The sequence below is a fragment of the Brachycentrus maculatus genome, unplaced genomic scaffold, assembly GCF_059751285.1.
Source record: "Brachycentrus maculatus isolate JH-2025_06_01 unplaced genomic scaffold, ASM5975128v1 h1tg000139l, whole genome shotgun sequence".
Taxonomy (NCBI): Eukaryota; Metazoa; Arthropoda; class Insecta; order Trichoptera; family Brachycentridae; genus Brachycentrus; species Brachycentrus maculatus.
In genome coordinates this window covers 1,172,726-1,198,047 of record NW_028280892.1, presented here as the reverse complement: position 1 = coordinate 1,198,047, position 25,322 = coordinate 1,172,726, and the positions used below count along the sequence as shown (strand labels likewise).

Genomic DNA, 25,322 nt, shown 5'->3' with positions numbered 1-25,322 from the left:
GATCACTTGACACGCATGTAACATTCACCAATTGTACCCATGATATATTCTAGATATATTGATCAAACTCAAAACAGAGTATGCGAGAGTTCAATAGAGACATCTATGGTGAGAGGAAGAAAGCTTTTAATAAGCATAGACTCTTTCATTTGTAAGTGAGGTCCGAATCCTGGATACTTGAGAAACGCTTTGTCGAGATGTCAAAAATAATGTAAATAATAACTCCTAATTGGATATAATCCAGATTTATGAACAAGTATTTGGACACACTCGAAATGTTGTAAATCATTGTGTAATTGAGTGCCTGCTCCGACTGTCTCTCGGTTGTAACAGTCGGGCAAGTTGTAACACCTTAATCCGGAAAGATGTTATCGGGCGAACGATTATAGCCGTAGCTGAAACTCGCGAAAGTTGGCTAGCTATCCGCGATCAGCTAGATTTGGTCACGGTACAAGTACACTACGGATTAGTTTCGACATACTATGTATAGAAACAACAAAGGAGTAAAACATTATGAATAACACATATAAATTTATTAAAAATAAATATCAAGCCATTTATTGAACTTTTTACTTTGCAACAGATTTTGTTAGGTAAAACCTGGAGGTTTTTTCTCAATTTTAAAAATATTTGGTATATTTAAAAAAATAATTAAATAATACCTTTTCTTCAAAATTCAAAAACAACACTTTTTGCCTTGTAGCCGGTAAATATAATGTTAAAAATATGCCGCTTTTGCTGGGATGTAGTACATTTTCTGGGCGTTCCGAAAACATGACGAAAACTGAACAACACAACTGAAAATTGACGACTTTTTATTTATGACGTTCTTGAAAGGAGTGAGTGATATGTGAACCAGATTCGAATCGTTGTTCTTGAATCACTAGAATTCACTTTGTACTTTTTCGTATTAATTAGTCTTGAAAAAGAAGCTGTTTTATTCAAAACCGGACGTCATAATAATTAAATTTTAATTAAAATTTAAGTTATATTTCAAACAATGTTATTACGAATAATGATAAAAATTAAAGTATACTTAAAAAAAAAATATATATATATATATATATATATATATATATATATATATATATATATATATACATATATATATATATATATATATATATATATATATATATATATATATATATATATATATATATATATATATATATATATATATATATATATATATATATATATATGTATATATATACATATTTATATATATATATATTTATATATATATATATATATATATATATATATATATATATATATATATATATATATATATATATATATATGTATATATATATATATATATAACAGATAATATGTACAAATTGATTTTAAGCAAATGAAATAAAACGATTGTAATAAATAATTGCTACAAAATCATTAATAATAACAATTTTAGAAAGGAACAACCGAAGGAAGGTTAGAATACAATTTCTGGTCAAAGTTACATATCACGATGTTCACATTTTATTTACAAACAGGAGGCGTATTAGTATTAGCAAATAATAATCTTCCAAGTTATGTATGTTGAAGCCGTGAAGCGATAATTCTAGCAAATAAAAATTATAATGAACTTGTGATAATTGCACCATTAAAAATACCACATAACTATGAATTTATATTTTTACTACGACAGCCTGGTACGATAATTTACTCTACTAGAGACAGAAATGGGTAGGTACAGCTATATTTATTATTTACGGCCGAAGCTAATTTAACAAACAGTAATAAAACTTAGGAAATGGTATCATGCATAGAAAATATAGCGAAATATATTTAGTATTCATGACGTCAATTTTGTGAGTACATATCGCTGGAATATATCAAAAATCGTCAATTTTCAGTTGTGCATGTTTTCGGAATGCCCAGAAAATTTACTATATCCCAGCAAAAACGACATATTTTTAACTAAATATTTATCTGCTACAGGGCAGAAGTGTTGTTTTTATATTTTGAAGAAAAGGTATTGTTTAATTATTTTTTTAAATATAGTAAATATTTTTCAAATGGAGAAAAAACATTCAGGTTTTACCTAAAAAGTTCTGTTGCACAGTAAAAAGTTCAATAAGTGGCTTGATATTTGTTTTTAATGCATTTTATTATATTTTTAAACTTTAAAAACGATCTCCTGAAAAATCACGTTTTTTTATATATGACGTTGTTGAAAGGAGTGAGCGATATGTCGGAGTAGTGAGCATTTCATTTTAGCATCGAACTAGAGGAAAAATGCGCCTATAGCATCATACGCGTCATAGAAGTGAAACTTTAAAAAAAATTGAGAATAAAAGAGATTAAGTCTGAAATCTCAAACGTACAAATTCAAAACGCGAACATGGACGCTAGGGGTGGACGTTTTTCCGAGGGCAATTTAATAAATACGTATTTTGAAATTTGCATTTTTTTAGAATATACATTGAAAACATATTTTATTATTTAACTCCTTGCCTTTCAAGAACTCGTTTCTTTCCAAAACCATATATTATTTTCGAAGAAAAACTAATGTTTTCAATACAAAAACGGTATTTTAAGCAAAAAAATTAATAATGTCAAATGTTACCTGGGTTTTAAGAAAATCAAGTTGCAATTTATCGTATATTAGAACTTAATGGTTCGTGAGAACATTGTTTAAAAAATTTAAAATCTCATAAGCCTATTTCTACTTCATCTATATTGAAATGACAAAATTATTTAATGGACAAAACATGACACTAAACACTGTCTTATGGCTGTGAGTAATACCAGTCGGCTGATTCATTCCCATGTCCTTTGTCTGATTCCCTTCATTGGGGTCAATTGATAACACGGAGAGAGAAAGAGAAAGAATTTATGGCGTTGACATTTTTTACGCAATAATTATTTCATTATTATTGACGCAAGAGAAAGAAGACAAAGATAACGGAGAGTGACGTAAATACACAACATTTTAAGTGTGTCCAAACACTTGTTCACAAATCTGGGTTTTCTTCACTTAGGAATTATTTTAGTAACCTTTTTTTTCAGTTTTGATATATATATTTTTTAAATCAGGTGAATCTGTTTTTTCATCAGTACTGATTTTATTAAATGACATGGGTCTGATTTTTTCCTGATTTTTTAAATCAGATGAATCCGTTTTTTTTTTAATTTGGATATTTCTCCTGATTTTTAAAAATCAAATGGATCTGATTTTTTAAATTGGATATGTCTGATTTTTTCAGTATTGGTTTTTTTCCTGATTTTAAAATGAAATGAATCAGATTTTTTTCCTGATAAATTGGATGAATCTGATTTTTTGCAGTATTGATTTTCTTCCTGATTTTTTTAAAGTCAGATGAATCTGATTTTTTCCAATGTTGATTTTTTAAAATCAGATGTATCTGATTCTTTCAGAATTGATTTTTTTCCTGATTTTTTAAAAAATCAGATCAATATGATATTTTTCGGTTTAAATTTTTTTCCTGATTTTTTAAAATCAGATGAATCTGATTTTTTTCGTCCAGAAACTAAGCGTAGTTATTTAACATTCGGATTCTAAAAAAATCGTATCGATTATGAAGCAATTTTATTTAAAAAAGTGTTTTGATTGCCACTTGTGTTTCGTTATCATTAAATTCCCTTTATATCTTATTATTGCTAGATATCGTAAGCCCCCGGCTGAATGATTTGACCATTGTTGTTATCAGTACGTGACGTCATTGTGACATTCACCATCCTATCCATGATTAAAATGGAAACACCTTTGGGATAAGTGTGTGCGTCGGGAAGGTCACTACATCGAAGGGGACCCACACATGTAACTTGTACATGAAGTATATTTTGTTTGATGACGTCGGTCTACTTATTAATTGAACAGCCCTCGTATATCCTATAATGCTATAATAGGGTATTATCACTCGGGAGGAATATCTAATTTAACATAATCATCAGATAAAGGATTGTATAAGACCCGTTTTGTGTTAATAATCTCCGTTAATAATCAATATTTTCATTCATAATTCTCTTTTGCAAAATTCGCCTTCGTAAAAACGTTGTTTTCGTAAGTTGGTAATGAATGACGCCAAAGAAACGAATCCACACTACTACTATTACAGCTCTATAAAGGAGATATATAAAGGGATACGCCCCATAACACACCGGAAAATATCTAAAGTTTAAACCTTCATATCTCCATTACTTCTCTGCAAATTTCGATAAGAATATTACCGATAGCCGTGTGATTTTTCATATTAATTTATTAGCTAATAATAACACACCATGAGAATGATCCATCGACAAGTTCTCTCATAAGAAAGAAAAATAATTCACAGCAACTAGTATTCGTGATTTAATTCTATTTTATTATGCGATTGCCCATCACTACCAAAAAGAGGCAATATCCTTTTATTTCACAATGTTTCCTTCAAACCATTTTTCCGGAACAATAACAACGCATAAAAGTAATGAACTCTTTAAACGATGTGCTTATTTCTAAAAAGCAACAAATGTTTTGCCAGAATCACAAATGTAATAAACATGTGTGCAGTTTGTAAATGTATATTATTACCCCAGGTTCACTCACTTATTTTGAGTGATGGGGTCATCATACGTTAGCTGTTCAAGAAAGGTTCAACATAACAGGCAAGAAAATAACAAGGCCGTAAGCATGATGTTTTTATAATGAAAAATAATCGATTTCGTCAATAATGGCTTTGAAATCGCATCAGCTAATTACGGTATTTTGTGCACCAAAATATGCACAATATTAAACATACAAGCCGAGTTTTGTCTTATTATCAATTACGTATTTTTCATTTCTACATTTTACGTGTGAAACGACAAAGAAAATAAAAAGAAAAACATTTTTTTCGTTGAACCAGACAAAAATAGAAAAATGGACGTCATTCAAAGTAGTCAAAAGCGATAATCACTAAATTGTATTTTTTTTCTTATTTTTAATCTCTTTCTATTTGCATATTTATGTTACAACGAGAAAAATGTCCATTAATCTGATAAAAGCATATGAAAAAACCATATGTATGAAAAAACCATATGGTACGAAGTTAATCAAAGTAATATACTATAATATGTTCAAATAAGATTTTTTTTAAATATATGAAGAAGAAAACATATTGTTTATTAATTATTTATTTACTGTCTCTATAGATGTCAGAGATCATCTACAAAAAAAACCAAGCGCTCTTTTAAATTGATCGTGAACAAACGTTTAGCCCTCAGCGCGTCCAAGCACGTTGTGATTTGAATACTCGAGATCTAGGCCTTAATATCTTCCTACTCGAGAGGTGCTCAGCATCGATTTGTTCTCGTTGTTCGATAGACAAAGCTAATAAGTTATTACTAACAAGCGATAACGTAGTAACTAACACGCACATAGGCATAAGCTCCAACCCGCATCGCCTTGATATTTTGTGAGCACAGCTGTGTGGGTCCAATTGTTACGACACATTCGCTAACAAAAACAACTACCACGTCTTTAATATATTTAATATTAACATAATATTTTAATAATAAAGTACGTATTGGAGACAGAAATATAACCTGCGACTCTTAAACACACATGCCTTTAAACCAAAGTGCATTATCACGAAGTGCAAAATAAGAAAAATGTCACAGTTTTAAATGTTGAACGTTTTGCAAAAGAAGAAAAAAGTCACAGTTTCAAATAGTCAGTTTGAATTCTTTGAAAAAACGTTTTGCAAAATTAAGAAAAAGTCAGTTTTAAAAGTTTAACGTTTTGAGAAAATATTTTGCAAAATAAAATAAAAAGTTACAGTTTTAAATGTTGAACGTTTTGCAAAATAAGAAAAAAGTCACAGTTTTAAATGTTGAACGCTTTGAAGCGTGGAACTGATGAGCTTGCCTTTAAGTGATTTACTATCAATAGAACACTGTCTTGATACGAAGCAGTGCCCTACGCACCATCGAGTGCAGAAAAGAGTAAGAATAAGACATTTTAAATGTTTGAAAATTCAAATTATCATATTGAGATGCAATAATTTGGTTGTAATTTCACCTATTAGCAAAGATTGTAATCAATTATCCACTTAGTATACAGAAAACGTTGATGACATATCGCTCACTCCTTTCAAGAACGTCATAAATCAAAAAAACTTGATTATTCAGGAGAACATTTTTAACGTTCAAACATAAAATACAATGTATTAAAAATAAAAGCAAGCCACTTATTGAACTTTTTACTGTGCAATAGATATTTTTAGGTAAAACTTGAAGGTTTTTTCTCCATTTGAAAAATATTTAGTATAATTCAATAAACGGCTTGATATTTATTTTTAATACCTTGTTTTATATTTTAAAACTTTAAAAAAGTTCTCCTGAAAAATCAAGTTTTTTGATTTATGACGTTCTTGAAAGGAGTGAGCGAAATGTCAAATCGTAGTAATTTTATTTTAATGACATGACGATGGAATGATTTTTCGAAACCGGTAGTCACGAATAAGTGTTTATAAAAGTGGTATTACACAAACTAAACAATAGATGATAAGGAGAGTGTTTTAATTATTTTTCTATTCCATTGAAATCGGACCTATTTGCATGTAGATTTGCTTAGGACATCACGGCTTATGATCATGACCCCTGAGTGGGACACTTGTGTTTTTGCGTTTTTCCAGCATCCTTATCTTCGGCTTACATATAAATTTTCTTGGGTAGTAATCACTCTTTGTTACAATTTGTAAATTTGACCTATTTGCATGTAGCATTACTCAGGACATCACTGTTTATTACTCAGTGGACACTTCGCTCACTCCTTTCAAGAACGTCATAAATAAAATAAAACTAGATTTTTCAGGAGAATGTTTAAAAATATAACACAATATATTAAAAATATATATCAATTCACTTATTCAACTTTTTACTGTGCGACAGATCTTTTTAGTTAAAACCTGAAGGTTTTTTCTCCATTTAAAAAATATTTAGTTTATTTAAAAATAATTAAACAATACCTTTTCTTCAAAATGCAAAAACAAAAATTTTTGCCCTATAGCGGGTAAATATTAAGTTAGAAATATGCCTTTTTTGCTGGGATATAGTACATTTTCTGGGCATTCCGAAAACATGCACAACTGAAAATTGACGAATTTCGATTTATGACGTTCTTGAAAGGAGTGAGCGATATATGCAAGTTACAAAAGAAATGCAATTAATTGGTGAAGATAAGCGACGCAATTAGTCTTCAAAGAGGCAAACGACGTAATGAGTATATGAGTCTGAAGATAGTAACACGTGGAACTATCGTTTGCTTGAAGTAAATAGGTCATTTGGTACCAATTGTATGCACGACTACACACCAACTGAACTTCGTTTAGCAATAATGGATCCTCTCACCATGTGATTTACGCATGTATGTACTTTATACCAGAGTTGTGTAATGTTGAGAAGCATGCGGTGATTTCTGCAGATGACTATCAAATGAAATAAAATAATTCATTGTATGTATTGAATGTTAAATGAGTCTATGTCTACGAATGTTATTCGTTCATGAAAATGCCATAACTAGGCAAAACATTGTCACAAAATTGTTTTTTTATGCGTTTTTTTTTTAAACAATAAAATACAACTTAGTAGACTAAAAAAATCAGTGTTCGATTTACGAATGGTAAACCAAGACTTATTGATTACCCAAGAAAAAATTTATGTATGCCGGAGTTACAGACTCGGGAACAACACAAAAACACAAGAGTTCAACTTAATTTACCCAAGAAAAGTTCTATAGAAGGAGATAAGTGGGTTTGGAACAACACAAAAACCCAAGTCGCTCACTCCTTTCAAGAACGTCAGATATAAAAAATTGACAATTTTTAGTTGTGCATGTTTTCGGAATGCCCAGAAAATGTACTATATCCCAGCAAAAGAGGCATATTTTTAACTTAATATTTACCCGCTATAGGGCAAAAAAAATTGTTTTTGCATTTTGAAGAAAAGGTATAGTTTAATTATTTTTTTAAATAAACTAAATATTTTTTAAATGGAGAAAAAACCTTCAGGTTTCACCTAAAACGATCTGTCGCACAGTAAAAAGTTGAATAAGTGAATTGATATTTATTTTTAATATGTGTTATATTTTTAAACTTTAAAAACGTTCTCCTGAAAACTCAAGTTTTTTTATTTATGACGTTCTTGAAAGGAGTGAGCAAAGTGTCCACTGAGTAATAAACAGTGATGTCCTGAGTAATGCCACAAGCAAATAGGTCAAATTTACAAATTGTAACAAAGAGTGATTACTACCCAAGAAAATTTATATGTAAGCCGAAGATAAGGATGCTGGAAAAACGCAAAAACACAAGTGTCCCACTCAGGGGTCATGATCATAAGCCGTGATGTCCTAAGCAAATCTACATGCAAATAGGTCCGATTTCAATGGAATAGAAAAATAATTAAAACACTCTCCTTATCATCTATTGTTTACTTTGTGTAATACCACTTTTATGGACACTTATTCGTGACTACCGGTTTCGGAAAACCAATCCATCGTCTTGTCATTAAAATAAAATTACTACGATTTGACATTTCGCTCACTCCTTTCAAGAACGTCATAAATCAAAAAACTTGATTTTTCAGGAGAACTTTTTTAAAGTTTTAAAATATAAAACAAGGTATTAAAAATAAATATCAAGCCATTTATGAACTTTATACTATACGACAGATCTTTTTAGGTAAAACCTGAAGGTTTTTTCTACATTCGAAAAATAATTAGTATATTTAAAAAAAAATAACAATACCTTTTCTTCAAAATGCAAAAACAACACTTTTTGCCCTGTAACGGGTAAATATTAAGTTTAAAATATGCCTCTTTTCCTAGGATATAATACATTTTCTGGGCATTCCGAAAACATGCACAACTGAAAACTGACGATATTTGATTTATGAAAAGAGTAAGCGATTTATAAAAAATAAACATTTTAAAGAGAGAAAGAAGACAATGAATCACGATGGGAATATTTTCAAAAGTGGACTCGAAGTCAAATTTAGTTGGTTATTTATTATGTGTAAGTCTTTAGTGATTACTTAACTTATTTCTAATTTTTCTAGATTATCTAAACAAAGAGTAATTACCTTAGAAAAGTTATAGCTATGTAAGCCGTAGTTAAGGACGCTGGAACAACACAAAAACACAAGTATCCAACTAAAATAGGGTCATGAGCCGCGAGGGTCCAGGCAGGGCTCTATGTCGGCCGGATACAGACACACGTGGAGCACAAGACACGAATATACGGGTCACCAGGCACCCAATTGCTCCGAACTGTACCAAACCAGTTGGCCGACTAGCAGTTTTGAGCAGCTAGTGCAGATATATGGTATTACGAGCGCAGAAAGGCACTGTTTACAATACGCTCAGACGTTTGTGACGCGCTGTGGAAACAATGGAACGGCGAGAGAAAATAATATAGAAACACAGGTGGTTTAAATATATTTTTTCATCAAGATTTGAAGTCACCAGATTGAACAAATACGACGTAGGTATGTGCGATAGCGATGTGTGAGTACATAACAAAGCCTGTCAGCGAAGCACAGTGCTGCGCGAGTACCATGAGCTGATGAATTCAGTTATTCTTTTTAAAAAAAAAAATTTATTACCTAACATCCAAGTGACTCTGAAATCTAGCTACGGCTTATGCAACACCGCTTATCATGACCCCCTAAGTTTTATAGCCTATGCCTACTCGTGAGTGGATTTACTCTTTATGTTTAAAGTAACAATTATTTGTTACTTGGAAAGATTGATAAAGATATAGAAAGGAGAGTGAATGCTGGGAACAAAGTGAACGGTGCACTGAAATCAGTTATAGCAAATAAAAACCTATCAGCGGAAGCTAAACTGGCAGTGCACAACGGAGTCCTGGTTCCAACTCTAATGTATGGAAGTGAAACATGGAGTTGGCAAAAGAAGGATGAAAGTAGACTGAATGCAGTCGAAATGCGATCTCTCAGAAGAATGTGTAACAAAACGATGTATGATAGATGTGCGAATAGTGAAATAAGGAAGGAATGCAAAGCTGAGATAAGCATTATCGATAAAATTAAGAAAGGTGTGTTGAGATTGTTTGGACATGTAGAACGAATGAGTGAGGAAAGAACGGTAAAACAAATTTATGAGGCGAATGTTAGCGGGAAAAGAAGCAGAGGAAGACCGAGAAAAACATGGCACGATCAGGTATGCCAAATACTTGAAAGTGGTCAGGTTAGGAGTCGTAACAATCGGCGGGTATGTATGAGGAGATGCATGAACGTGGAAGAGGCGAAGAATGTTTGCAAGGACAGAGTGGTGTGGCGCTCTATTCTCTCTGCCTACCCCTGCGGGGAAGCGGCGTGATGGTTAGTTAGTTAGTTTTTAACAATTATTTCATGTAATTCATGATTGAAAATTCTAGGCAAAAACACTCGCGTGAATGAATTCAATGACATTTTCTACGTTTCATTTATACAATGCCTGCATTACTGCTATTCTCTTATATGGCTTTTTTTTAAACTAAACCCACCATCCACCTTAAGCGGTTATAACGTCCTGTGAGACTCTTTGTAAGCTGCGCATAGAGGAATAATTTTAATTCATTCCTAAGGAATAAAAACTATATGCAGATTAATGAGGGGGGAGAAGGATGTGTGGACAGAGGCCAACACTTCGTCCCCACCCCTTAGGATCCCTATGCTTATTTACAGAAATAAGAAGAAGAAAAAAAATCAGTATTTACAAAAAAATTCTTATACGGCTGTGAAACTTATCGCATTACAAGGGGTCAGAGCAGCCGTGTACATACTTAATTTCGAGAATAGGTGTCTTCGAAGAATTTTAGGCGCGCGGTGGTTTGACTTTGTGAGGAATGAAGAGATAAGGCGTAGGACGCAGCAAATCTTGGTCACAATTGTTGTCAAGAAAAGGCGATTCAGTTGGCTTGGCCATGTACTCCGACAGCCGCCATCAAGCTTGCCTCTTTTGCAAGGCAGGTGCACACCGCCCAGGACGACCACTGCTGACAATTCATTGACAGTTCTCGTCCGAACTTCGGGACGCGGACCTGACTTGGGAGAACGCAAGAGAGCTGGCGGCCGACGGAAAAGCCTGGAGACAATTTGTGGACTCCATATGGTCCACATAGGGAGCGGATATGGCTTAATAAAAAATATTTTGTCAGTTTACATTTAATATGTTTATTACGATTATTATTATTATTATTACGCATTTCTTTTATTTTTTACCAGCATACCCACATCCTTTACAAATAGATTTGGAAGTATGGCTGATATTGGCGACATCAGTTGAGAAATTTGTGAAGTATACACATACATAGCATTCTCCAATTGAACACCTATGTATGAGTATCCGTAGGGTAAATAATCCAGTGTCGCGTTCGCTCCCAACGCTTGCAATATTTGGATCGTAAAATCCACATTAACACAAGATTTAATACGCTGTAACAAAACATGTTAGCCACTACAGTAGAAGGCGCACAAGTATACCAACTTACAAAAAGAAAAAAGTATAACAAGTTGAAGCATAACAAGTACTTGAAGAACCACTTAAGACGAAGAAATTAAATAGGTACTTAATTATTAGTGGCATAACAGTAGGATGACGAGTCACATAATTAAACCCGAGGCTTGGACGTTTTTTTTTCCTTTATAAATGCGTCTGGGTAAATTAGATGATCTATGCCGCGATAAGAACCAAAAGGTAATTATGTAGAACGTATCGGGTGATGAAATGGAGGGGGGAAATAATAGAATACCGCACGTACAATGGTGTCTAATATAGAGCAGATGTGTTGTTCAATACAACAAAAGAAATAAGTACCAAATAAGATAGGGAGTCAGTGTCGGGTTGTGGTCCCGTGGTTAGTGTCGCGGACTCAGAGTTTCTCGGTTCGAACCCACTCTACCACAATTTGATACCTATTTCTAATAATGAGCCGCTTAGGCTCACAGAAATAGTATGAAATTTAAATATTTGTGTAAATAATAAAAACACAAATATTCATCTTTTAAAAAATAAAAATAAAATAAAATGGAGCAAAAAAAATGGTTGTAAGGAATAATCAAATCAAATCAATTTACACCATTTCGAGTGTGTCCAAATACTTGTTCACAAATCTGAATTATCTCCAATTATAAAAGTTATTATTCATATTATTTTTTGACATCTCAACAAAGATTAAGAATAATATGGAAATCTCGACATTTACGGGGCTTACGACCGTCATAGGCTGGTTTAAGTGATCACTTTACACACGTGTAACATTCACTAATTCTACCCATGATTGGCGACCACGATACTCAAATTCTTGGAAGTTCAATAGGTATATATGATCCAATTTCAAAACATCTTCTTCATCTTTGTTGAGTGTTAAAAAATATTATGAAATCAATGTATTTAATAATTAATATAAACATAACAAACTAACATTTAAGGCTGTGATCTCGAGCGTTAAAATCAGAATGCGCTCAGCCGCGGTCAGGGCTGTGCTAAAGAATGTATATTGGATATTTTTTTGTTTTTTTTAGAACGTAAGTATATAGAAAATATATATTTAAACTAATTTTTAAAGTCCTTACCTTTCAATAACTCTTTGATTTTCAAAACCATGTAATTATTTCATAGAAAAACTAATTTTTTCAATGCAAAAATGGTGTATTTATTTTTTGATTTGGCGTTTAATTTGTAGAGCTCCATTTTAATTTTTGTATTAATTTTAAATCAAATACAGATTTTTTGAGTCTACTAAGTTGTATTTTATTAACAAAAACACATAAAAAAATTATATTGTGACAATTGCTTCGTCTCATTAGGGCATTATCAAAGGAATGTCATTCGAATAATGCCTAACAAAGCGAAACAATTGTCACAATATAATTTTTTATGCGTTTTTGTTAATAAAATACAACTTTGTAGACTCAAAAAACCTGTGTTTTATTTAATTAAAATTAATACATAAAGCAAAAATGGTGTTTTGAGAAAAATATCAATTACTCAAAATTTTACCCGGATTAAGCGAAAATTACGTTGCGACTTAACGAATACTGGGCCTTAAAAATTTATACAATGCCAATGATTGGGTATATCACCGTACCATCGATACATGTTATGATGTCGCAAGAAGGGGAAGATATATCGCTCACTCCTTTCAAGAACGTCATAAATCAAAAATCGTCAATTTTCAGTTGTGCATATTTTCGGAATGCCCAGAAAATGTACTATATCCCAGCAAAAGCGGCATATTTTTAACTTAATATTTACCCGCTACAGGGCAGAAAGTGTTGTTTATGTATTTTGAAGAAAATGTATTGTATTTTTTTTTTTAAATATATTTAATATTTTTCAAATGGAGAATAAACCTTCAGGTTAAAAGAAGATCTGTTGCAAAGTAAAAAGTTCAATAAGTGGCTTGATATTTATTTTTAATACATTGCATTATATTTTTTAACTTTAAAAACGTTCTCCTGAAAAATCAAGTTTTTTGATTTATGACGTTGTTGAAAGGAGTGAGCGATATGTGGCCTCTGTATGTTCCTATTCGCAATATATTCTATTCAATTATTGTGAAACGAATTTCAAAAGTTTAACGTAAGTACCTTAAAAGGTTAAAACCTAAACAGGCACCTACCTTATCATGTGTGTAATGTGTGCGCAGTGTGTAGTGCGTGCGCAATATCCAGTGTGCGCCGTTGACTAAATCTTATACTCACGATGTGACAAAATACGGACATTTTATTTCGAATCAGTCGAAGAATATGGAACACAATAAGTCAGTCAATATGGCCTTTTGCGTAACTCTACTTTTACTATAATGGGACTCACAAAAAACGTTATTAATAAACCTATTAGGTAACACGAGTGTGTGAACAGTCTAAAATGTAGGTTGTCATTTTGCCAGTGACATAAGCGGAGACGTAAATACAGTTTTTCTTTTATTGACATTATGTAAATGAGGCATTTTTTAGGCCCAGTATTCGTTATGACGCAACTTAATTTTCTCTAAATCCAGGTAACATTTTTTGCGATTGATTTTTTTCTTCTTAAAACACCGTTTTAGAATTGAAAAATAAGTTTTTCTTCGAAACAATTATATGGTTTTGAAATATTTCAAACCCCGCCCACTACTTTCAACCTATATAAACCCGACGTACGTTGACTAACATTCCCAGCGAGTGTTTTTGCCTAGAATTTTCACTCATGAATTACATGAAATTATAGTAACTTTAAACATAAAGAGTAAATTTACTCACAAGTAGGCATAGGCTATGAAACTTATAAAGTTGAAGCCTGAGTAGGGACATGATAAACGGTTTTGCATAAGCCGTAGCTAGATTTCAGAGTCACTTGGACGTTAGGTAATTCCAAAAAAAACTAACATCCCTAGTGCATGTCAGACCTCGGCCCTTAATGCATGTTTGTTCAGCAACCCCTAGTGCATGTTGGTCCTCGGGTCGACCAAAATCGTATGTGATGAACATTTTGTGCAGTTGTAAGTGTGTAAATAGTACTTTGCTTACGGGTAGTATTGTTTGCATGCTTTCGTAGTGATTATCCTGACGAAGGGACGGAGAGACGTCTTTACCTGACCTCTCCGGCGGAATGAACTCTATGGGCACTGTTTGTCCACTACACGGGATTTCACCGTCCGGCAGTTATGAAAAATGAAAACGACTACAACAGTTTATCGTGATCGAATTTACGCGCAACGTGTTTACGCACCGATCAATAGCTGTGATCTGAAGAAAGATGGACAAAAGCACAAAGCCAATCCAAGCCAATCGTCGTTTTAAAACGCTAACTGGCGTGCCTGACGGTAAAATTCTGTGTAATTCCGTGTAGTGGACAAACGCCCTATGTTTGCGAATATCCTCTTAATAACGAGGTTTTTGGAATACACCGTACTAAGACTACTTTGCACCGAAGGTCAATCTTCAACAGATATTTTTATACAATACTATTTTTTTTTATTTGTATCATTTTTATTTCACACGCTATTGTGAATCTAAAAATGGTATCAAACAAATGTACTAGAACAATATTTACTATTTCTTCGCAAAACATCGTAAACATAAGTTAGTTAAACATGATGTTGTTTGAGTACCTACGTCTGCGATCCAAGGATCATTCCAAAGATTACGACATTTTTACAGATCATGCAAAATAAGTTATTTATAGATTTGGCTTTAATTTGTAGAACTCTAAAATTTGGCGTTTAATTAGTATTTGTAGAAAAGAAATAAGTACATCTTCCAACCAACCAAAAACAGACTAATATTGGTCAAAACGTTTGATACCATATATAGCTGTTTGCAATCAGAGGGTAGATAGTACTTGAACATTTGAAAAAACATAAATTACAAATTGATGAAAACTAGGTAGGCAAAGGAAAAAGGGCGTTTAGGTTTTTTTTATATTTTAAGTGTTAAAATCAAACACTGATTTTAAGAGTCAACTAAATTGTGTTTTATTATTATAGCTAAGGTTATGATAAGGTAAGGTTTTCGGGATAAGATGGTAATCGTTTCTTTTATTCAGTTTATATTTCATCCCAAGTTTCAACAAAAATATTATAAGTTAGAAATAAGCAATATGCAACCAAATTAGAGCACTGATTAGCTTTAAATGATCGAATGAAAAACCGAATTAAGTCACGACTTATTTTGAAGAACTCATTATTTAATTCGGGTTTTTAATAATAATCATAATGTAAATTCACCTACCGCACGTATAATAAATTCTCGCAAAAACCAAAGTAATGACTAAATTGCTTGAAAACTTATAAACTTGTGGTTTTTCAAGCAAAAAACATTTGTACAACACTTCCGTTAAATTAAATCGCATACTCATATAAAGAGTTCACAGTGAATTTATTTATAGTTTTCCTTTTTGGGAAGAACATATTGTATTATGAAAAATATTCGTCATATTCATTTTAATTATTTTGTCTGTATATAAAATAACAATTAGTCTGGAGAAATATTTTTTTTATATATAAATATTTGTATGTCTCAATTCTTAATATGTAGACGTGCATACTCAGTTTTATACAATACAAATGGTTTACAATACAATTTAAATTTTATACATGAGTTAAACTTTATTGAATAATATATCTTAAATCACTAATTCTGACTTGTTGCCAGCGTGGTGACAGTTTATACACTCCAATTTTTTTTAAATGCCTTATCCCAAGAGGTGAAAAATTAAACAAGTGCTTGTATTCTTCTTTTTTAAAATTTTTGGCAAGCATTTGTTTTGTAAGAGAGGTGATAATCGGAGGGTGTTAGATCCGGGGAGTGTAGTGGGTGTGACAAAATATCACAGCCTAGCTCTAGGAGTTTGTGAATAGTCCCAGAAGCAGTATCCTGGCATTATTATGAAGCAGTATACTGTCCTTCATATTGAACATCGCCATGCAAGACACTAACCACAAGACCACCCGACATTTTTCCAATATTCAAGAATATTTAAAATAATTATATTGCTGAAATAAGATATATAAAATTAATATTTCTGTCATTTTCTTCTTCCTGCAAAATCTATTTTTTTGTACCATACCCTTTTTATCTCTGAATGTTTTTAATAGTTATTATAACATAAATGTGGAATTGTTTGATTGGCTTAATTCTTATTAATGTAACTCTTTTTGTTAATGTAATGTAATGCTATTATTGTTAATGTAACTTTTGTTTATTTTATATTTTTTTTAATGTAAAGCTGTACAATTCCCGAACAAATAAAAATAAAATAAAAATACTTTATAAGTATTTCAAGAAGTCGAATGTTATAACTGTTACTTCTGATTACAATATTTGGCTACAAAGCGGCAAAAATTCAGAAATATTTTAGCTAGTAGCTGCTTACAAAAATTTAGCAAAGAGTGGGAAAGGTTAAAAAAATACTATAACTATTACTGCTGAATACAATACTGGGCCACACAGTGGCAAATGTTAAAAAAACACACACCTTTTACTGCTGATTACAAAATCTGGCTACAGAGTAGCAAAATTATTATAGCTAGTACTGCTGCTTACAAGAGTGGCAAAGGTCAACATCTACCTGAAGGACTTTAGGTTCTAACACCGAAACACGAATGTAGGGTATTGTGCTATTGATTCGGACAGTGTCACTTTCTAAGAAAGCCAATGTGCAGGAACACCGCGGCCGACTCGCGGTGTTGTCGCGCCGCGCTGCGGGCCGCGGCGGTTGACGCAGCGACGGGTCGCGGCTCGACTACCGCCCGCGGCAAGTCTTGTCCCAGTGACTTCCATTGGGCCGGTTTTGCGCCGACCCAAAATTCACGGCGCATCTACTACTCACACAGACAATGATCATGAAATCTTAAGGGGGACGGTTTATCGATGCGCGTTTAGATCGCCAAGAAAAGTGATACTGAAATTCTGATATACTTCTTCTCTTTCTTCTTCGTGAGCCCTCTGACCTCCACTGCTGGATATAGGCCTCTTCGCCATCATTGCATTTCCTCCGGTCGGTTGCTACTTGCAGCCAGTTTCTACCCTCCACAGCGACTATGTCGTCGGACCATCTCTTTTGGGGTCTTCCGACACCTCTTTTGTTTTCCCAAGGTCTTCATAGTAAAATTCTTGATATACGAGTGATTTGAATTTTATTTTTTATTTTAAAGTGCCGTTCCACCAATAATGTAATTACCACCAAATAGTGTAATGTTTAGCGTATTTAGCTATCATGCCGGAGGTCCCGGGTTCGAATCCCAGGGGGGTCAAAATAAACCTTTTAATTACACAATTATTCAGTACAATTGACTAAATTTTCCCGGTGGATTCAAATAATAATATGTCGTGATAAATTTTCAAACCAATCGGTAAACAACTTAAGAGGATACAACGCAACACAGTATTCAATCACCGGCTGACCGCCGTAGAGGTAACACGTCTTTCCACGCTCGATTTTTTTTTAAATAATGCATACTAGATATTTTTTTGTTTTCGAGAATACATAAAGAAACAATATTTTTACATATTTTTTTAACTCCTAATTTTTCAATAAGTCTTTCTTCTTAAAACCATATAAGTATTTCGAAGAAAAATTTATGTTTTCAATGCAAAAACGGTGTTTTAAAAAAAAAACAATTCTTAAAAATTCTGGTTTTCTCCGATTACATGTCATCAAATTTGTGCAGATTTCGTATTTCCATCTACGAAAAAAAAGTTTAAGAAAAAAAAATTTTTAGACGAAAAACTCAGGTTTATCAGTAAAAATACTCCGGAAAAAATGTTAATAATTCTTCTGTTAAATTCAGGAGCAATCAATATATTGTATATATTTTAAAGTGTTTTTTAAACAAGGGGAGAAAAACTGTCTCGACGTTTGAGTAGTAGGCAGTAGTTATCACAATCACACCACTACATAACTAATACAGCCTGGGAGAGATTTCACTCTGCGTCATGTCCCTATTCCCTTTCACACAAAAATGATTCATTGGTGTAAGTGAATATCCCACTTTAAGACTGATATTTGGGTGCAGAGAGAAAGGCGGTTCCGATATAATGTGGGATGATTATAATATTTTTTTTCTAGAGAATAATTTTCGAAATGTATTATTTAAAACTATACTAAATTGAATTTATTAAGATTGGCAGCGACAGGGATATTGAAAGCTTTTAAATGTATATTCACAGTAAAATCAGGATACAACTTTACAACATTTGAGCACTCAAAATGTTGTAAATAAATTATCTGGTCAAATTATAAGCTTTAATAATAAAAATGAAAATGGTATTTTCTGGCGTTTCTCATGTGTGTGATTGTAATCCAGGATTCGGACCTCACAAACTATTATAAGAGTTTCTGCTTGATAAAAAGCTTATTTACATCTCACCAATAGATGTCTCTAGTGAAGTTCTAGTGATTCAAGAACAAGGTTTCTAAATTGGTTCGTATATATTGAACTTCCAAGAATTTGAGTAGTGTGGTTGTCAATAATGGGTAGAAATGATGAATGGTACACGTGTGTAAAGTGATCACTTAAACCAGCCTATGACGGTCGTCAGCCCCGTAAATGCCCAGACTTCCATATTCTTCTTCATCTTTAACGGGATGTCAAAAAATAATCATGATACAAGTTTGTTTCACATTTTATATAAATTTCGCAACTATAGTAAGTTCATAAAACAAACAAATGCTTTGCAAGAGAAGGTCTGTCAGGAAGCCTAGATCCTTCTGTATCAGATCTGGGAATGTAGTGGGACAGATTTCATTATACAAAATATACTCAATTGTTATTATACCAAATCAGAATATCGTTTTTGCAGTAACTGTCCTGACGAAGAGACGGGTACGTCTCGAAACCGGTAGACTAAAACTTCTGTGAGCGGTTATATACTAACGTTACTAACATTTTTTGTTAAAAAGAAAGAAATATGTTAAGATAATTTTTTTATTACATTTTTAAAATATTTTAATGGTTATGTTAATATTAACTGACCGGTAAAATTACGAATTATTACATATCATAATTTACATTAACACTGATTAGTTCCTGCGGACGATGCGTTATCGTGATCAACGTTCATTTTAACACCTTGTACCTAATTTCATTAATTGATTCGGCAGTCACTTTGTGATAATATCTAGCCATTTTTAATTTAAGTTATACTTGGTAAATACCACTATTTCTTGAAATCTTTTGTGGCACGCGTTTCGATGCATTCCGCATCATTTTCAAATACAGTATGTGAAGCTAAGTTTAAATTTCAGAGTTGTGTCCTTGGGACGTTGAAGGATAAAAAGGGGGTAGGAACTGTTTCTAATTTTTATTAAATATTTTTTTTTTATTACCCTTTCAGGGATCTGAAAAAATACTTAATAAAAAGATATATATCGCTCACTCCTTTCAAGAACGTCATAAATCAAAAATCGTCAATTTTCAGGTGTGTGTGTTTTCGGAATGCCCAGAAAATATACTATATTCCAGCAAAAGAGGCATATTTTTAACTTAATATTTACCCGCTACAGGGCAGAAAGTGTTGTTTTCGCATTTTGAAGAAAAGGTATTGTTCAATTATTTTTTTAAATATTTTTCAAATGGAGAAAAAACATTCAGGTTTTACCTAAAAAGATCTGTTGCACAGTAAAAAGTTCAATAAGTGGTTTGATATTTATTTTTAATACATTGTGTTATAGTTTTTAACTTTAAAAACGTTCATCTGAAAAATCAAGTTTTTTGATTTATGGCGTTCTTGAAAGGAGCGATCGATATGTAGTGATTGGTCATATTTTCTTATTTTGTTTTAACCTTATGTTTTTTAATATTTTCTCATTTGTGTTTATTATGTTTTTCTCATATATTTCTTTTAATTATGCTTCTTGTGCCTATTTATTATACCTGTTTATTGTTTTTATATTTTTCCATGTGTTACTTTTGGTTATTTAAAAAAAATCTTTTTTGTTACTTTATTATTTGTGTTCCAGTCTTGTTAACCTTAATCCCATGTCCCAAAATGAGAAATAGAAATTACTCATCGGGAATATTATATGTACATATGTCATAAGACATATTACATACATAAGTATGTAATATGTTTTGAAAAAAAAAAACAAAATGAACGTGGACCATAAAAGGAGGGAAGCTTTAGTCATAGTAATTGTAAATTATGGGGTTATTATTTATTTTTATTTTAATGAATTTCTATGGTTTCAAAATGTTGCAGTTTATGAATTTTCTTTTTTTTCCAGGATTTCTACTTTATTGTTGTAATATGTGTAATAATATTTTATGTATTTCTAAATTTTGTAAATTATTCATGTCTTGACCTTTATTTGTAACAAAGTGTGATAATTTATGTGTACGTGAGTCAAATGAGTTAGTTTTAATTTTCACCTGTAGATGAAAACATCTGTAAGTTTTCGAAACTAGTCGTGTATAATAAAAACAAAAATTATCAAGTGGTTTATAACAAGTGTTTATTTTTTTTTAAATATCAACATGTCATTCCACAAAGTTAATGCCGAATCAATAAATAATATAAGTTAAACATGCCGCAAAATTGTTTTTAAAAAAGTACTTGCCATACAAATATAAATATACATATTATTTACATAAAATAATATGTATATTTAGTTTTTTTTTCTTAATAAATAATCGATTGTTAAATATCTGAACAGTAATATAATAATTTGACACTGTTCGTATATTCTGAACGAATAATTAGTTTTTTCATACAAACAAAAATCACGAAATTCGTGGACTTTAATTTCAGGGCAAGAGTCAACAACGTCAATACTTTTTGCATATTTTATTATAAATGTACTTAAAATGTACCTAAACATTTACTTAATTTTTATTTTAAACAGGGCTATTCACAAAACACAAGAAAAAACTAAGAACATTATACATATACATAATACTCACTTCACTCCATAGCTGGGATAATTTATAAAGATATTTTTTTAAATATCTAATCATTTTTCACATTTCATAACAAAATTCAAATTTCAAAATTTTGTCAATAAAATAACTGGTCAAAATATATGCTGCATAAAAATTGAAAATCTGGTTTTCAGGCGTTTTCCAGTATACAAAATCATCCGGGTTCGGTTCATGCATACAAATAAAGGGTATCTGCTTAATAAAAGCTTTCTAAATCCAATTATAGGTGGCTGTTGTAAACTCAATCATGGATCGTCATGAGATTGATCATACATGTATGATTTCCAAAAAATAAGGCAGTGTGGTTGTCAATCATGAGTAGAATTATAAATGTTACACGTGTGTGACCACTCAATCAGCAAACGAAAGGTCGTAAGCCCTGTATTTTAACTACCCAGAATTCCATATTCTTCTTCATCTATGTTGAGATCTATAAAAAGATCTAGTTTTCCTTTATCACCTTTCCTTTGTGTGTTAACGATGCATCATTGGCGTGCGGACAAGGGTTTGAATAATATATATATATATATATATATATATATATATATATATATATATATATATATATATATATATATATATATATATATATATATATATATATATATATATATATATATATATATATATATATATATATAATAATAATAAAACCCTTATCCGCACCCCAATGGTGCATAGGGCACTGTGTCATATTCACGCAGTGTTATCTTGATCGTTTACACATGAAGGAAAGGTGATCAGCCCTCCGCTTCAGGTACCAGTCCATGGTAATATTGAATAAATATTACAGTGAAAAAATCACTTATATTTATTTTACCCTCCTTGGGAATTGAACCCGGGACCTCCAGAACGGTAGCCGAGCGTGCTGACCGTTATACTACGGAAGTGGTATACATTTTAATTATAAAATGGAAAATCACAAAGTTAGTGCTTCAAAGATAAATTATAAAATGTTCTTGTAAAAATACTCACAGACCTAAAGGATATATACAAAACTGTGTTATAAATATGTGCGGATCGAAAAATTTGTGTATATCTTATATTTGGGTACAATACGCGTACATATTAATGAGTCATTGTGAATCAAAATAATGATGTCTAATCATTTTATTCAATTACAAGTTGTTCTGATAAGAAAGTAATCACTTGCGAAATGTCATCAAAGCTTATTTTCGGTTACTTGATTCATCATTGCTGAACGTATTCGTATTTCTTATCAATATCGATAATATTTTTGAATTGAAGTGCACACCTCCGTTTCAATTTATATATTTGTCTTAACATATATTTATTACTAAAATAATATACCTGCCTGTATATCATTTGATTGATAACAAATTGATAATACAATGACATTCACTAGGTCAATGTGCGAGGGATAAACTTTGGCTTCCTGTTAAACTTTTCATATAATTTTCTTTATTAATCACCATTGTATATACTGTATTTATTTTTTTACATCTTTTTCATTATATATATATATATATATATATATATATATATATATATATATATATATATATACAATTCCGTAGTATAACGGTCAGCACACTCGGCTACCGTTCTGGAGGTCCCGGGTTCAATTCCCAAGGGGGGTAAAATAAATATAAGTGATTTTTTCAATATTACCATGGACTGGTACCTGAAGCGGAGGGCTGATCACCTTTCCTTCATGTGTAAACGATCAAGATAACACTGCGTTAACATGACACAGTGCCCTATGCACCATTGGGGTGCGGATAAGGGTTTTATTATATATATATATATATATATATATATATATATATATATATATATATATATATATATATATATATATATATATATATATATATATATATATATATATATATATATATATCCGCACGCCAATGATGCATCGTTAACACACAAAGGAAAGGTGATAAAGGAAAACTAGATCTTTTTATAGATCTCAACATAGATGAAGAAGAATATGGAAGTCTGGGTAGTTAAAATACAGGGCTTACGACCTTTCGTTTGCTGATTAAGTGGTCACACACGTGTAACATTCATCATTCTACTCATGATTGACAACCACACTGCTCTATTTTTTGGAAATCATACATGTAATTCAATTATTTCACGCAAACATATTATTTTGTTACTTGAATTATCTTTTTTAATTACGTAATAATTTTAATATCATAAGAAGCAAGAGATTTCGCTGTGATGACTAAGTAAATAAATTTACTACTTAGTTTTATCTATGACATTTACAATCAACGATATGCGGAATAAAACAGCAGGTCTAAATAATAAAGTTTTAATATAACATTAACCGGCGACCTCGCTTTTTGCTCGACAGTAAATTATGTTTGAAAAGCTTATTGCAGTAAGAAAAGTGTAGGCGGAGTCATGTTACAATGCAATTTTGTTTTGCAACACTCGGACCTAATAAAAATGTCAAAATTCGATCGATCGTTAAAAGCGAAACTTGTTTTTTTTTTATGTACTGTGAATTTTTCGTCACTAATCAGATTAATGGTAGCCTTGTGATGACATTTATGAAATCTGTTGAATTATTTTCTATAAGTGTTATAATACTTCATAAAATTACATTTTGAACATATGAAACAACTCAACATAGATGAAGAAGAATATGAAAGTCTAGGTATTTATAGGGCTTATGACTTGTCATATCGCTCACTCCTTTCAACAACGTCATAAATCAAAAATCGTAAATTTTCAGTTGTGCATGTTTTCGGAATGCCCAAAAAATGTACTATATCCCAGCAAAAGCGACATATTTTTAACTTAATATTTACCCGCTACAGCGCAGAAAGTGTTGTTTATTTTGACGAAATGGTGTTTTGTTTATTCTGGGCATTCCGAAAAATGCACAATTGAAAATTGATGATTTTTGATATATGACGTTGTTGAAAGGAGTGAGCGATATGTCATCAGATTGATCAATATATCTAGGAGTTCCGAAAATTTCAGTAGTGTGGTCGTCAATAATTTCCCTCAATGAAAAGTAACAAATCACAGTCGCTAAATTGTATCTCTTATCAAATAATAAATAAAATAAAATAAATTAAATATATACTGACGTTCTCATTCCGTTCCCAATATTGGGAACCCAGGCTGCCCGTACGCAACAATTAGCATTTTGTATAAATAAAAATACCTTGCTTTTATAATGGCTGCTTGTAAAAAGCTCTAAAACAAAACGTAATAAGACCAAAGACCGCTCTAAGTGTGCATACATAATTATTAGTTATTATAATAATACTCAGACGACTTGAGGTATTCGGGTGATCAACCTTTTGTGCTTCGCTACCAAGTTCTTAGCACGCGTCAACGACTTGCAACTGTGAAGTTTTTTAAATATTTATTTGCAGTTCTAAAACTATTATTGTTGATCGTTGAAAGCCATGTGAGTTATATTTAACTCTTGCTGTGTTTGGCCAAGAGGTTGCGTGAATTAAATATAACTCCAACTATGGATTGGATTTTACGTTCTGCGAATTAGATAGGCTTCACGTTTGCCATGTAATGTATGCACTTTCTGTGTGGCCCTCTGGACAAATACCGAGGTTGACCCAGAGTTTTCTCTGAAAACTATGAACCAATATATTGGTCAGGAGATGAACTTCTTTCTTATTGAAGAATGAACCCAGATATAAATACTCAAATACTCAAATAAAATTAGGATACAATCAACAGTAATAAATTTTAAAAATCAAAGGTAATGAAAGTTATTCACTATCACTATAAGACAATAAACGAACTCCTTTACGCATATTTAGTACGATATCCAAAGCCTTCACATTTCTGTCAAAAGTGTGGAGTTTACTGGATTTAAAAAAAAACAGTTGGTGATCGCTGTCACTTTTTTATTTGAATTCCTTGCATGACTTTTTCCTGCACGATGTTCTTTCGAAATCTTATAAAATGGGAGTT

The 25,322-nt window shown here is 31.6% G+C and overlaps 1 protein-coding gene across 10 annotated transcripts in view; it reads right to left on the bottom strand.

Annotated features, from left to right (window-relative positions):
• Positions 1 to 25,322, bottom strand: part of LOC148309109 (uncharacterized) — a 115,282-nt gene that overhangs the window by 5,534 nt on the left and 84,426 nt on the right. Inside the window, exon 1 of one of the 10 annotated variants that reach the window (XM_088260664.1) lies at positions 9,070 to 9,280. The exons of the other annotated variants lie outside the window; for them this stretch is intronic. The gene's annotated coding sequence lies outside the window, so the exon portion shown is untranslated. Of the gene's footprint in view, positions 1 to 9,069; positions 9,281 to 25,322 lie in introns of those variants that run through there. 10 annotated transcript variants of the gene reach the window in all.